This window comes from Rhincodon typus, chromosome 8 (genome assembly GCF_021869965.1).
Source record: "Rhincodon typus isolate 14 chromosome 8, sRhiTyp1.1, whole genome shotgun sequence".
Taxonomy (NCBI): domain Eukaryota; kingdom Metazoa; phylum Chordata; class Chondrichthyes; order Orectolobiformes; family Rhincodontidae; genus Rhincodon; species Rhincodon typus.
This window is the reverse complement of record NC_063339.1, coordinates 34208663-34221727: the sequence shown is the minus strand read 5'-3', so window position 1 is coordinate 34221727 and position 13065 is coordinate 34208663. Positions and strand designations below refer to the sequence as shown.

At 40.1% G+C, this 13065-nt stretch overlaps 1 protein-coding gene across 1 annotated transcript in view; it reads left to right on the top strand.

The window, feature by feature from the left end:
• Positions 1–224: 224 nt before the first annotated feature.
• LOC109919336 (mitochondrial basic amino acids transporter) overlaps positions 225–13065 on the top strand; it is a 36063-nt gene continuing 23222 nt past the window's right edge. The window contains exon 1 of the mRNA XM_048600166.1: positions 225–241. The gene's annotated coding sequence lies outside the window, so the exon portion shown is untranslated. The remainder of the gene's footprint in view (positions 242–13065) is intronic.

Genomic DNA, 13065 nt, shown 5'->3' with positions numbered 1-13065 from the left:
CTATTGAGGGAAACAACGCAAAAATTCCGCGGCATTTGATTGATTCAAGATCATGTCCAGTGAATGTACTGCATGTGTTTTATTAAATGGGCAAATCTAGTAACCAAAAAATAAGAAGGTCTAGTTTATTATAAAATCTTCTATTTCTATTTCTTCTTTTATGAGAACTGATTGAAATGGGTGGAGTCATCGGAAAGGAGATCCAACCCATATCCTGCTTCCTGTGACTACTAAAATTAAGGTAAAGCTGATACTTTCTACCAAAAATAATCATCAGAAATTCAATTAAAATGCAATTCAAATAGCCAAAACCTAAACAGGCTAATGAAAATTCCTTGAATCCTAAAACCTAACTTCTGCAGCAGTGTAGTTCCTCTGCTTTCAAAACTTTCTCTGACAAACTGGTTGCTCCCCAAGTTCATTTCTTTCATCAATAGCTTGCATTTTTATTGCATTTAAACATCTCAAAGCACTCTACAGGAACATTGTTAGTCAAAAATAGGTGCAAATTTATGGGGAGGTGATGACCTAGGGGTATTATCACTCGACTGTTAATCTAGAGACCCAGGTAATGTTCTGGCGAGCTGGGTTTGAATCCTGGTTGCCGGTTGAATTTGAATTCAATATATTAAGAGTCTAATGATGACCATGAATCCGTTGACAATTGTCAAGAAAAACCTGTTTGATTTATTAACGTCCTTTAGGGAAGAGAGCTGCCATCCATTCCTAGTCTGGCCTGCGTGTGACTCCAGACCCACAGCAATGTGGTTGACTCTTAACTGCCCTCTGGGCAATTAGAGATGGGCAATAAATGCTGGCCTAGCCAATGATGCCCTCATCCCATAAATAAATAACCAAAAAAAAATCCAAAAGATACTCAAGCCTAAATTTTCACTCCCTATTGGGAGCACAGAATTGGTAAAATTCCTAGCCCTGCAAACCTGATCTGGGAGAAAATGTCTGAAATTTGGATTTTTCTTCAAGGGATGCTCAATTTTGTGAGAGTTGTGGCGAGTGTCCTCGAAGGAATGTGGAGGCTGCTGGGTGTGGAGACCAGCTAGGAGGAAGCCCTGTCTTAGTGCACCAACACTTTGCCAAAGCTTTTAAAAGCTCACAATTCTCAGCTTGTTGCATCCACATTTTCCTCATCCTATATCCATGCTACCTCAAGCCCCACAATTCATAAAAGCATTGAAGATAGGAGCAGGAGTAGGTCATTCAACCCCTTGAGCTGGGGTGTCCTTATACACCAGTTGCTGAATGTAAACATGCAGGTGCAGCAAGCAGCAAAGAAGACAAATGGTACGTTGGCGTTCATAGAGAGGGGATTCAAGTCCAGAAGCAAGAATATCATACTGCAATTGTACAGGGCCTTGGTAAGATCATACCTGGAACATTTTATGCAGTTTTGGTCTCTTTATCTGAAGGATGTTCTGTCTATGGAGGAAGTGCAACGAAACTTTACCAGACCAATTCCTGAGATGGTAGGACAGATGTATGAAGAGAGGCTAGATTGGTTAGGATGATATTCTCTGGAGTTTAGAAGACTAAGGTGGGGATCTCAGAAATGAAAAATATTCTAACAGGCCTCAGCAGTGTAAACCAGTTTAAGGATATGAGGTAAGCCATTTAGGGTGAATGAGGACAAATTTCTTCACCCAGGGAGTGATGAACCTGTGGAATTCTCTGCCACAGAAAGCAGTTGAGGCCAAAGTAGTGAATGTTTTCAAGAAAGAGCTAGATATATATATATATATATATATATACTACCATCTCAGTGACACCATCAGAAGGTACAACGTATGTTGTAGTTCTGCGCATAATGGTCAGCTCTACCTCATCAGTACTTCTACTGTCCAGTGCCTATGCTTTGCTAGACTGCTTATTAATGTCGAGGTGAACTGAAATATCCTACATGTAAACATTGTACAATCTGAAATAATTGGCTTTGGCCCTCAGTTACAAACTCTGTTTCCATTTCCCTGCATTACCTTTGTACCAGGGTTCAGGTACATAGTTCTTTGAAAATTGCATCACAAGCAGACAAGTTGGCTAGAAGGCATTTGGCACGCTTGCTTTCTTTGCTCAAACCTTTGAGTACAGGAGTTGGGACATCATGTTGAGGTTGTACAGAATATTAGTGAGGCCACTTTTGGAGTACTGTGTACAGTTCTGATTGCCCTGTTATAGGAAGGATATTACTAAATTGGAGAGGATTCAGAAAGGATTTATCAGGATTTTGCCAGGACTGGAGGGTTTGAGTTATAAGGAGAGGCTGGATGTACAGGGACTTTTTTCACTGGAACGTAGGAGGTTGAGGGGTGTCCTTATAGGGGTTTCTAAAATCATGGTAGGCTTAGATAAGGTGAATAGCAAACGTCTTTTCCCTAGAATGGAGGAGTTCAAAACTAGGGGGCATATTTTTAAACTGAGAGGAGAAAAATTTAAAAGAGACTTGAGGGGCAACGTTTACACACAGAGGGTGATTTGTTTGTGGAATAATCTGCCAAAGGAAGTGGTAGATGCAGGTACAGTCACAACATTTAAAAGACATTGGGATACATACATGAAAAGGAAAGGTTTAGAGGGATTTGGCCAAGTGCAGGGAAGCGGGACTAGTTTAACTTGGGAAACTTTTTCGGCATGCATGTGTTGGACCGAAGAGTCTAGTTCCGTGCTGTATGATTCTATGACTCAAACTGGGTTCCTGTAAATCTGGTCCTGAAAGTAGCCAGATTTTTAATTCCTTTTAACTATTTATTAAGGAATGATATGAGATTTTCATTCCAATATAGGTTTAGAAATGAATGATACCTGACTTGGGTTACCAAATCATCTTCAGCAATCTGGGTCAGAATAAATTTATTTATTCATGCTGGATCAGGTTCCCAATCAAGTTGACTATGAAATAAGAATATAAGAACTAGGAGCAGGAGTAGGCAACTTAGCCCTTCAAACCTGGACTGCCATTCATACGATCGCAACTGATCTCATCTCAGCCTTAACTCCACTTTCCTGCACATTTTCCATAACTGTTAATCCAGGACTAATTAACAATTTGTCTATCTACTCCTTAAATTTATTCAATTTGCTAGCATCCATTGTACTCTGGGGTAGTGAATTCCATAGGTACATGATCATTTGAGAGATGTAATTTCTCTTCATCTCGTTTTAAATATGTTAACCCTTTCCTAAGTATGGCATCTGATTCCACATTGCCTCATGTGGGGAAACACCTGCTCTATGTCTACTTTGTCGGTCCCCTTTTAGCATCTTATTTACCTCCATTAGATTTCCTCATTCTTCTAAACCCTCTTTCTTGCCAAATCATCAAGTAAAATCCAATCCCCAATTCAGACACTAAACACTATTTAATGTTTACTAATCAAAACATAAATTGGTTATGGGCTCATGTGTTACCATGGTTGTGCCCCTACTTGTGAGCCAGGAGGCCTAGGTTCAAGTCTCACCTGTTCCAGAGATGCGTGATAACTCCTTTTGAAGAGTTTGGTTAGAAAATATCTAAATTTGGGTACACAAACATTTACTGGATAAGAGTAAATGTAATTAGAGCTCTTCAGCAATTGAAAAGCTCCAATAGATAACAGGTTAATAGGTAGAGTTAGTTAACAAGACTAGTAGCAAGGTTTATGCTGCCCACCCAGTATCAATGTTTACAGGTACTGACTATTAACCTGATCAGTGACTAGAATTTAAGATTATAAATTGGGAAGATTATTTCAAGAGCAAATCCTTATGTTGCCTGTAAGTTAACAGTTTTGAATAGCAAATAATATCAAATAGTTAAAGATTTTTGATTGAATGACATGAGGAATGGATTCCCCACCATTGGCAGATGGTAGCTGTGGGGGAAATCCACCATGTGGAGCAACTGTTGTCCCAAAGCCACTGGCTGTTAATTGACTGGAAGCAGAACTTCAACCTTCTGGGTAAAGACATCCTACTGCAGGGAGCTGCTAGCCAATCAGAGGCTAGTGGTTCTCTAACACATTGTGTAGCTGAAGTTTTAGAATGACTCAGTACATCTTAAGCCAAATACCCGCAACTATCTAGAACTGGACTTTTACATATGTGCTAATAGAACAACAATCTCCCTTTACCTTAGACCTTTACTTTTAATAGTGTGGAGTACAGAATAGCAGTGAGATACTGCTTTGTGATTAGAGGGCTGAATTCATGCTTGTGATGAAAGTGGGAATTATCTAATAAAATTTTTCTCAAAATGTGATTTAATTATGCATTTAGAATTTGACTTAGAATTTTAAAAATGTTGCAGAGTTGTTGAGATGAATTCTGAGCTGCAGACATTGTGGTGGATCAGGGAAGAAAAGTTAGCTGGATACTTCATTCCAGGCTCTATCATAATCTGTAGATTTAGTGGAACTTTAGAGTTGTTTACTGTTCAGGAACAGATGAGTATGGCTACAAGTCAGGTAGGTATGAGAATAAAGGACTTGATAATGGAGAAATCTCGGTGCTTCACCAAAACGTATGATGTACTTGCTGCTTGAGTAGATAAGAACAAGGAAGTGGTGGTGGAGTAGTCCTGTCACTGTGTTAGGAATGCAAGAAGCCAGACTACTGGGGGTATGGATTAAAATCCCACCATAGCAGATGGTGAACTTTGAATTTCCTGGAATAAGAAACTGGCCTAATGGCAATCATGAAACCACTGTTGATTATTGTAAAAAGCTTTTAGAATCTTCCATCCTTACCTGGTCTTGCCTACATGTGATTCCAAATGCACAGCAAAGTGATTGACTCTTAACTACCCTCTGAACAACTAAGGATGGGCAATAAATGCTGGCTCAACCAGTGACACCTTCATCCAATGAATAATTTTTAAGAATGGACTGCAGAGCAGAAAGACACCCTGTCTGTGCACCTTAACGTAGGCAGATCATCCAGGCAGAGGAATGCAAAGGAATGGGTTTACAATAGGAGACAGTGTAATCAGAGTAATAAACGCTGTTCTTTTCAGTCACAGTGGGCATTCCAAAGGTTGCATTATTTACGCATTGTCAGAATTACAGTCTCATGGCTGGAGGAGAACTAGGAGCAGGAGAAGGAGGATCCAATTGTTTGTTTCACATGGGATTGATGTTCTGTTGAGAGAGTTGAAGGACACAGTGTCCACATTAAAAAAGAAAAATCTTATAAGTAATGTCTATTAGCCATACTGTAATTGGCATTGGAATAGACAGATTAGAGAATTAAACATGTGTCTGAAGGAATGGAAGGCAAGGGTTTTGCTCCATGGGCTGCTAGCACCAGTACTGTGGAAAGGAAGAACTGCTCTGTTGGGATGGTCGCTACCTAAACCAGTGTCCTGGAAAATGGGATATCTAGGATGGTACTTTAAACTAATAAATGGGACAGGAGTGATACATTTTAGAAAAGGGTAAACTCCAAATCAGGAAGAAAAACATCAAGCCTCTAGTATGAAACAGTAGGTCAGGAAGGGACAGTGAGAATAGGAAAGATAACAGGACGCTAATGACTAGGGTGATATCAGGGAAGAGAGAAAAAGGGATTAAGTCAAAGCTGCGCAAAGTATTCACAACAAATTGGATGAATTAATAGCATGAATAGAAATTAATAGATTTAATATTATAGCCATTATTGAGATTTGATTGCAAAGTGACCAAGGTTGAACCTAAACATTCCAGGACCGTTAACTTTAGCAGAGATCATCAAAATGTAAAATCAAGGGTAGCCCTGATAGTAAATGATTGGATAAAAACAGTAGAAAGAAAGCATCTTAGCTCAGAAAATTTTAGTAATAAAATATTTTGGATAGAGCTACAAAACAACGGGAATGAAGGAAACATTGGTGGCCACTGTTTAGATAACTGTAAATTTTAGCTGTAATGTAGGGGAAATACACAAATCAGGAAATTAGAGATGCAAGGGTAATACTGTAATTATAGGGAATTTTAGTCCTCATATAAATTGGGCCAACCAACTTGCAGTCGTGTAATGTTTACAAGATAGTTTTTTAACTCTGTGTGTTGCGGAACCCACTAGGGAATAAGCTATTTGAATCCGGTGTTCAGAAAGCAAAATATTTAATTATAACTTTGCAACTTAATAGCTCAGAAACCCGTATTTAACTATTAGGAACATCAATAGCCCATCATTCTATTCTGAGCTGCTTTGCTATTAAATGAAGTTATAGCTAATCTGCAGATCTTCTCTCTTTCCCTTGTTAACCTTGTCTAACAAAAATCTACGCATCTCAGTCTTGGAAGCAACAGTATTTCTAGCCTTTTCAAAGAGAGAATTTCAAAGTTCTATTAAGCTTTGTGTGAAAAATACTGCCCAGCTCTAATTTTAGAATTATTTCCCTTTGTTTCTGATTGCTCCATTAGTGGGTATGAGCTTATCTGCATTTACCCTAACAAACCCTTTTAACATTTTAAGGACCTCATTCAGAATGTCCCTTGTTCTCTTTTTCTCAGGGGAATACAACCCAGATTCATACAACTTGATTTTGGAATGTAACAGTGCAAGCTGTTCTACTGAACCTGCATTCCCCATGTACTTTCCTGATGTTTATTGTCTAAAATCAACACAGTTCTCCAGATATAGCAAGAACTGAAGAAGCTGGAGTCATAGACAACACAGTGTGGAGCTGAAGGAACACAGCAGGCTAGGCAGCTGGTTCGGGACCGTCAACTTTCCTGCTCCTCTGATGCTGCCTTGCCTGCTGTGTTCCTTCAGCTCCACACTGTGTGTCACAGTTCTCCAGATGGTGTTGGACCAAGGTTCTGCACACCTGAAGTATAATTTTCTCCACCTTTGACCCCTTCTGATAAATGTCAATGTTTTGTTCACTTTTTTGATTATATTACCAGATGGTTTGTGTGTCCTGACTTCCAGATCTGCTCTCTATTTCTCATCTATTTGAAAATACTCCATTTGAAAACACTCCATTATAGCCTTAGATAAGGAAAGGTTAGTCAGGTTTTTCTGAATTCTGCTATTGTTGCACTGTTATTGATTTTCCATTATATTGCAGTAACTTTTAGCTTTCGTCTTTTAAGTAAGAGTGTAAGTCAATTGAGATACTATAAGCACTGAACTGATAAATTAAGACCTTAAAGCAATGGTCAGTTTAGATAATCACCCCACTTAAAGGAGTACAATGTAACAGTGTGTACTGTAAAGAACTTTAAGATGTTTTCTCATCAATTGTCAGATATTATGACAAACCTTTCGAGCAGGTGGGACTAGAACTCAGGTTTCCTGGCTCAGAGGTAGGGTCTTTACCACTGTGCCACAAAAATCCTGCAAAGAGCTTTAATTTTTATTATTACGTACTGCTGGAGCAGGTGGGACTTGAATCCGGATCATTTGGCTCAGAGGTAGGAACACTATCACTGCTCCACACAAGCCCTTACAAAGAATATTAATTTTTCTTTATTACACATCTCTGGAGCTGGTGGGACTTAAATCTGGGCTTCCTGGTCCAGGGGTAGGTGCACTTGTCACGCCACAAGAGGGTCCTTTTTTTTTAATTATTAACCTATTTTCCTAATCATTTCTACAGAGATGTTATTAAACACCACTGGAGCAAATGTGACTTGAATCCAGGCCACCTGGTTCAGAGGTAGGGGCACTACTACTGCACCACAAGGTGGCCTATAAAGAACTTTAATCTATTTAACAATCTATTTTTCTAGTCAACCTGTTCAGAGTTTAATTATACACCTCTGGAGCAGGTGGGACTTGAACCTGGGTCTCTTGGTCCAGAGGTACATACGCCATAAAGAACTTTAATTGTTTGCTAGCAGAAAGGAAACACCTGTCTATGCCCAGTTTTTTTAGGATCAGGAGGTTTGTAATGTTGTGGTTCAGATGTATAATTAGAAGTTCCATTTGGTAGAATAGCAACAAAACGTTAATAAGATTACAAAGTTCGGAGGTATACAGATTTAAAGAAGGAGAACTAGTTTGCACAAAAATTGTTGCAAATAGACAATTACTGGAAGAAAATTAGCAAAACTCGTGATATGGAGTTGCATTATGTAATGCAAATATGTGTGGTTTATAGGTGGAAGGGGTAAAGAAAAGCTATATAGAACGACTGTCACAACAGATATTTAGAATTTTATTAAGAATATGTACTGAGCTTGGAATTGTAATACCAGCTAAACTTTTAATTTTAGTGATAAATACTGCAACTTCAAGTTTATGTTTTATTGTTAGCTAATAAATCTGTCATTTCTGGTGTTTATTGTGGTACATCTATTGAAGTATAAATTATAAGAACACTGTAATAAGTAAGACACTGTCCCCTAACATTTAAAATCAAAGATAGTGATTTCACACTTGTACATAAATCAAGGACAAGTAAAAAATGTTGTTACAAAAGCATATCATTCTTTCATTTTGTGTATGGATAAGCAAGTTGTGCACAATCTTTAAAAAACTTGGTTATGTTTGAGATGGAATATTATGGCCCATCTTGGGCTTCAGGAGGGCTGTTAAACTTACAGATGGTGTAAAAGAAATTTTCCTAGAAATGGAGGACGGATGAAGGACTAAAGTTATGTCGAGGGACTGGGAAGTTGGTGCTCTCCTTTAGTGCAGAAATGGTACAGAGGCTAAACAGAGATATTGAGAATCATGCAGGATTCTGGTGGGATTACAGAGGTAAACACGTGGTTCAAAGAGTGGTGTGAACAGGTTTGAATTCATGGGACATTGGCACCAGCACTGGGAAAGGAGGGAGCTGTTTTGATGGGACGCACTCACCTGAATCATGCTGGGACCAGAGTCCTGGCGAATCGCATAAGAGAGCTGTAGATAGGAGTTTAAACTAAATGGGGGCTTTGAGGTAGTGGGTTCAGATGCATGGAAAATTGTGGCAAAAGTAAAAGGGGAGGAGGGCTCAGGAGAGGTTGTTAAAGTTTCCAGAACTAGTAATAGGATAGAAAGTATAGAAAGGGTCAGGAATCTAACTTTAGGCACAACAGATAAGGGGAAAAGTATGAGAAGGGATGAGGTCAACTGAGGGTGTTGTACTTAAATGCATGCAATATATAAAATAAGGTAAATGAACTTGTAACGCAAATTGAAATTGGCAGGTATGATGTTGTGGGTATCACGGAGGCATTGCTGCAAGGGGATCAGGGCAGGGAAATAAATATCCAAGGATATGTGACCTATTGAAAGGACTGGCCAATGGGCAGAGGGGACAGAGTTGCCTTGTTAGTAAGAAATGAAATTAAATTCATAGTAGCGATATAGGGTTGGAAAGCTTGGAATCTGTGGGCTAGAGTTGAGGAACTACAAAGGAAAAAAGACCCTGCTGGAAGTTATGTACAGACCTCCTCACAGTAGTCAGGGTGTGAGGCCGAAAATAAATCAGGAGATAAAAAAGGCATGTAAGAAAAGCACTATTATAATAGTCATGAGGAACTTAACATACAGATGGACTGGAAAAATCAGGTTGGTAGCAGATTCTAAGAAAATCAATTTAAAGAGAACAAGGAACAATACAGCACAGGAACAGGCCCTTAGGCACACCAAGACTGCTTCGACAAATGATACCTTTCTAAATTAAAAACATTTTGCTTTTATATGGTCTGTATCCCTGTATTCCTAGCCTATTCAGATAACTTTCAAGATGCCTCTTAAACATAGCTATTGAATACTGCCTCCACCACTTCCTGTGGTAGTGGTTTGCAGGCAGTTACCACCCTCTGTGTAAAATACTTGCCTCTCACATCCCCTTTAAACTCACCCCCTTTTACCTTAAAACTACATCCCCTAATAATTGACATTTCCCCCCTTTGCAAAAAGACTCTGACTGTCCATTCAATCCATGTGTCTCATAATTGTGTAAACTTCTATCAGTTTGCCCCTCATTCTTCGATGTTCACATGAAAGATTTTGTAAATTTGTGTTCCCAATAGGAAACAGGCAATTCTGGATTTGATGATATGTAATGAGGCACCCTGATTAGATAGTTTAACATTAAGGGGCAATGATCATAATATGAGATGGAGAAGTTTGAATCGGATTTAATGACATTGCAATTGAATAAAGACATGAGGGAGAAGCTGGCTAGAATTGATTGGCAGAAGAGCCGAGCAGGGAAGACAGTGGAGCAGAAATGGCAGGAATTTCTTAGGGTAATTCAGGAGGCACAGCAGAAATTCATCCCAAGTAAGAAAAAACATAAGAAGGGTAGGATAAGGCAACCATGGCTGACAAGGGAAGTCAGAGGTAGCATAAAAGCAAAAGAAAAAACGTAGAATGTGGTGAAGGTTATTGGGAAGCCTTTAAAAACCAGCAGAGGACATCTAAAAAGGCAATAAAATTTGAGGGTCAGACAGCTAGTAACATAAAAAAAATTACAAAAGTTGTTTTTTAGACACATAAAAAGTTAAGAGAGAAGCAAGAGTAGACATTGGACCGCTGGAAAATGAGGCTGGAAAAGTAATAACAGGGAGCGAAGGAATGGTGGAGGAACTGAATAGGTACTCAGCATCAGTCTTCACAGTGGAAGACACCAGTAGCGTACCAAAATTTTGAGAGAGTCATGGGGCAGAGCTGAGTGAAGTGGCCATTGTTAAGGAGAAGGTGCTGGGGAAGCTGAAAGGTCTGAAGGTGGATAAACATGATATGATAGAATTCACCCTGCAATTTGAGATGGAGAAGTTGGAATCGGATGTAATGACATTCCTTTGCTCCCCATTATTACTTTTCCAGCCTTATTTTCCAGCAGTCCAATGTCTACTCTTGCTTCTCTCTTAACTTTTTATGTGTCTAAAAAACAACTTTTGCAATTTTTTTAATGTTACTAGCTGTCTGACCCTCAAATTTTATTGCCTTTTTAGTGGATAAATCATTTGGACCAGATGGACTATACCCCAGAGTTCTGAAGGAGATAGCTGAGGAGATTGTGGAGGCATTGTTGGTGACCTTTCAGGGATCACTGGAGTCAAGGAGGGTCCCAGAAGACTGGAAAATGACTGATGTAACACCCCTGTTTAAGAACAGATGGAGGCAGAAGACCGGAAACCGTAGGTCGATTTAAGGCTGTAGACATGCTCACCAAGCCAGTGGGTTTGGATGCAAACGTTTTGTCACCCTGCTGGTAGCATCGTCATTGCGCCCCTGGTGAAGTGTTGGTGTTCTGTCCTGCCTGTTATTTGTATGCCTTGGTTTGCTGGGGTGGTTGGTATTACTTCCAGTCCTGTTTTTCAGTGGTTTGTACACAGGGTCTAATTCATTGTGTTTGTTGATGGAGTTACGATTGGAATGCCAGGCCTCCAGAAATTCCCTGGAGTGTCTCTGTTTATAACAAGCGGGACAGAACACCAACACTTCACCAGAGGTGCACTGACAATGTTACCTAGCAGGGTGAGGAAACGTTTGCATTCAAACCCACCGGCTCGGCGAGCATATCTACAACCTCATCCACAAACAGAGCTACAAATCTTCTCAAACTTTATAGGCCGGTTAGCCTGTTGTTGGTATGATTTTAGAGTCCATTATTAAGGATGAGATTGCAGAGTAATTAGAAATTCATAGTAAAATGGGGATGAATCCACATGGCGTCATCAAGGGGAGGTCATGCCTGACAAATCTGTTGGAATTTTTTGAGGAGGTATCGAGCAAGTTGGACAAAGGAGAGCATGTCTATTTGGATTTCCAGAAGACCTTTGATAAGGTACCACACAGAAGGCTGCTAAGTAAGATAACGGTCCATGGTATCAGGGGCTTGGTACTTGCACGTATAGAGGATTGGTTGACTGGGAGAAGGCAGAGATTCTGGATGGGAGCTGGTGACTAGTGGAGATCTGCAGAGGTCAGATTTGGGGCCACAATTACTCATGTTATACCTTAATGATCTGGACAAAGGAAGTGAGGACATTGTGGTTAATTTTGCAGATGACACAAAGATAAGTGAAGGGTCAGATAGTGTTGAAAAGTTGGGTAGGCTGCAGAAGAATTTGAACAGACTAGGAGAATGAGCAAAGAAGTGGCAGATGTAAGACAATGTGGGAAAGTGTAGGACTGTTTTCTAAATGGGGAAGGGCTTTGGACTCCTAGTTCAGGATTCTCATGAGATTAACTTTGCAGGTTCAGCTGGCAGTTAGGAAGGCAAATGCAATATTAGCATTCATTTCAAGAGAGCTAGAATGCAGGAGTAAGGATGTAATGCTAAGGCTGTGTAATACTTTGGCCAGACTGCATGTGGAATATTGTGAGCAGTTTTGGGTCCTGTATCTAAGTACCTGCCTCGGTACTGCCCCTGCCTTGGAGGACAACCAGAGGAGGTTTACAAGAATGATCCCAAAGATAAAGGGCTTGTCATAAGAGGAGTGGTTGAGGTCTTGATGGAATTTGGAAGGATGAGGGAGATCTCATAGAATCCCTACAGCGCAGATGGAGACTGTTTGGCCCATCGAGTCTGCACCAGCCCTCCGAAGAGCATCCCAGCCATACCCACACCCTCCTCCCCCACTCTATCCCCGTAACCCCACATTTCCCATGGCTAGGATTTGAGAAACATATCAAACATGATAGAATGGTAGAGCAGACTTGATGGGCCGAATGACATAATTCTGTTCCTATATATTGTGGCCTTATAATAGGTAAGCAGAAACTCTTTCCAATAGAATAAACGGCCATAACCACAAGGCCGAACATTTAAGGTGGTTGGTGAAACAGAGGCCACTTTTTTTCCAGAGTTGTTGTTGTGGTCCAAACTGCCCTGCCTGTAAGTAAATTTAATCGCAACTTTCAAAAGAGAGTTAATTTGAGTAAAAGTTGAGTACAGGAGGTTTCCGCGGTTGGAGGTGCTTGTGCCAGTTTTTGGATGCCACTCATCTTTTCAGTAATTTTCACGAATGTTGTATTTGATTGGTTGGTTCTGCATTGGGGAAGGCATGCTGGCTTCCGTGCCCCGTAGTCTTGATTACTGTAGGAATTAATTAGGTTGAGCCACTGCCTGAGGAAGCAACAACCAATGAACGGAAGGGGTGGGCCGACGGCTGGGGGGTGTTTACTTACGGCTGTGTTGAT